Source organism: Sphaerodactylus townsendi, unplaced genomic scaffold (assembly GCF_021028975.2).
Source record: "Sphaerodactylus townsendi isolate TG3544 unplaced genomic scaffold, MPM_Stown_v2.3 scaffold_1008, whole genome shotgun sequence".
NCBI classification, from domain to species: domain Eukaryota; kingdom Metazoa; phylum Chordata; class Lepidosauria; order Squamata; family Sphaerodactylidae; genus Sphaerodactylus; species Sphaerodactylus townsendi.
In genome coordinates this window covers 1-3,052 of record NW_025949527.1, presented here as the reverse complement: position 1 = coordinate 3,052, position 3,052 = coordinate 1, and the positions used below count along the sequence as shown (strand labels likewise).

General features: G+C 39.0%; 1 long non-coding RNA gene across 1 annotated transcript; it reads right to left on the bottom strand.

Annotated features, from left to right (window-relative positions):
- Positions 1-339: 339 nt before the first annotated feature.
- On the bottom strand, positions 340-1,731 carry LOC125424793. The gene is made up of 2 exons (XR_007243289.1): positions 1,128-1,731; positions 340-1,024 (listed from the first exon to the last, which is right to left on the bottom strand). It is a non-coding gene; the product is annotated as an uncharacterized LOC125424793 (long non-coding RNA).
- Positions 1,732-3,052: the final 1,321 nt, after the last annotated feature.

The following is a 3,052-nucleotide window of genomic DNA, read 5'->3' as shown; positions in this document are numbered from 1 at the left end:
TTGGCATTCCCTCAGTGTTCCTTGTTTTGTTACCAATGTTTTTATGTTTCATATGTATTTTAGCTCTGTTTTTAATTGTTTTTATTGATATTTATTTAGGAGAGGTTTTTTGATTTAATGGCGTTATAATGTAATTTTATCATGCATGTACGTTAGCCATATGGCTCTTGTAAGGATTGAAAAGCTGGATATACATTCTGTAAATAAATCATAAATAGACCCTAATTGCTCTGGATTGTTTATGTAAATAACCAAAGAACAACAGACAAGAATGAGAGAAAATAGTGCCAAGGCAGTAGCTAATAAAGGATCTAATGAAGGACTGAATACAATTTGGAATTACTAGGAAAAAAAATCACAATTTTTTTATTCAGGACAGTTATGTTACTAAAAAGAGTAACATCCAATCAGAAATTCTGTACCATAATATTTATTTTATTTACTGGGCTTATAGACCGCCCTCCCCTGAATACATTTGACTATGTATTCAAATACTGGTCACAAAAGTACAATATGGATTTTCTACACATTTGGCAAGTTGCATTTTTTTGTACTAAAGATATGCAGTCCATAGTGAAGTGGAAAAATTATCCTGAAATTGTAGAAGAGAGTGTCTGATGTATATGTTGTAAAATTATCACTAACAGTTCTTTGACAGCTTTGCTGTTGTCACAGTTTGCTGCCAATTTATATTCAGTGTATCAACACTGTTTGCACTTCCTATTAAAAACATATTCCTACTCTGAGTACTTCATTCACAGAAGTAGATATAAATCATTCGTTCCACTAGCATGATGCTGATATTACACGAAGATATAAAATAACCTTCTGGGTCTCATTTGTTTATCCATCCCACTTTTGTTAACTTATTAAGCATTATTGTGGCACAGAAGAAGGGTCCCAATAATAATGGGTTCTTCCAATTGGTTCTTTATCTATTGTCTTCAATTATTATAGTTCTCCTAGGGTAGACATCAATATCCACAAATATGTAACGATATTCATATTTTCCACTTTCAGGATTCTGTAAAAAACAAAGCGGAAATGGAAGTATGATTTTTAAAAAATTCATAATCATTTAAGAATCAAATAATGCTTTGGCTCAAGTTAATTTATAGCTATTGTACCTCTTTCACTTCCAGATGAACTGTCCCTTGTTTTCCTTTCTCTGAGCCTTCAATGTAGAACTTCAGGCGCATATATTTTAGCCCATCTTTTACAAACTCAATGTGACTGCAAAAACAGAGTGAGAAGAGATGTTGTAAGATTTGATCTGAGGGGGAACAAGTAAGACACAGAGTGAGAAAATATGTTGTAAGATTTGTCTGAGGAGGAAAAAGTAACACACTAATATCAAAAGACACAAACTATGTATATTCAAACTGGGTCATTAACCAACTACTTAAGAAACAGCGATCATAGGTAAACTTATGTGGGCGTAAGAGTCATTGAACACAATTGGACTCACTTTTGAGGGAATATACACAGTTGTATTGTCTGTCAATTAAGAATGCGTAGTGGTGAAGCAGGGAAGAGAGTGTTACTCAGGCTGTTTTTACACTGTCAAAATATCTCAGGGTGAGCACGGAAAATATCCCTGTACAGCTGGGAATTCTGCATGGCTCCCGAAGCTACACAGGGTCTACCCCAGTGCGCCCCCCCCCCCCCCCCGTGATATTTACTTTAGCCCGGGATTTTCAAAAATTGCCAGTCTGGAAGTTCTTTTTAAAAATCCTGGTGTGATGCTGCTTTTGCCTGTGCCATGCAAAAACTAATCAGGAGCAGGATCGGTTTATTTTTCCCACCCAGCCAGCTGATCTCCCCGCCTGACGTTCATTCAAGCTGCCACTTACAGAAGCTAATCAAAACACGGGATATTGGGCAAGCTCACAGGTGCCTGCAGCTGCCACTCAAAAGCAACAGTCAATCAGAACAATCACTTCGTCTATTTTCCTCAGTACAAGTTTTATTTTAAATCAATTAGCAGACCTATTCACTAGTTTTCTCCTTCTGACAGCAAAATGTTAAACCATTAAAAACACAGATCAATGTCTTCCATTCCCACAGCACATACACAAAAACAGCAATCGGGGCACACCAGGTGTATTGTTCCTATCCAGCTGGCTGATCTCCCTGCCTGACGTCCATTCAAGCTGCCACTCAAAAGCAACAGCCAATCACAACACTGGACACTGGGCATGCTCAGAAGTGCTTCTGAAGCAAATATAGAAGTCTGGGTCATGCAGAGCAAACTGGAGCATTACCAACTCTGCTCCTGGGCAGAAGCGGGGAACCATGCATACGCAGAAACTGGAATAAAATAGCCCAGGTATATATGATTCCGGATCAACCCAGGTGTAATTGTGCTGTGCTAAAAACAGCCTCAGACAGTCAGGCCTGATCTTCCAGGACAAAGGATGTGAAATTGTATGGCATGAGATGTGGATGTGTTCTGGAATACTGGGAAGAATAAAGTAGAAAGGAATTCTCACAATGACAGACCAATGTCCATCATTGTGAGAATTCCTTTCTTCCACTTACTTTATGCAATATGCGCCTCTAAAGTTCCTCTAAATGTAGATCCAGTTTTTATATGATGTAAAATATCTTGGCAATAAGACACTCTGCTCTAAGGGTCAATTTTAACACCAGCACGTCATACTGGCTTTCACAAACAGAAAGCTGCCCAGTCCACAGATTAAGAAGAAGAGTTGGATTTATATCCCCCTTCTCTCTCCTATAGGAGACTCAATGGGGCTTACAAACTCCTTATCCTTCCCCACTCACAACAAACACCTTGAGAGGTAAATGGGGCTGAGAGAGCTCAGAAGAATTGTGACTGGCCCAAGGTCACCCAGCTGACATGTGTTGGCGTGTACAGGCTAATCTGAATTCCCCAGATAAAGCCTCCACAGCTCAGGTGGCATGGCGGGGAATCAAACCTGGTTTGTCCAGATTAGAGTACACCTGCTCTAACCACTAGACCACTGGTGCTCCTGGAAAAATTAAGCCAGGATATTTGTAAGCAAGTTGATTTACATCCAGTATTAGC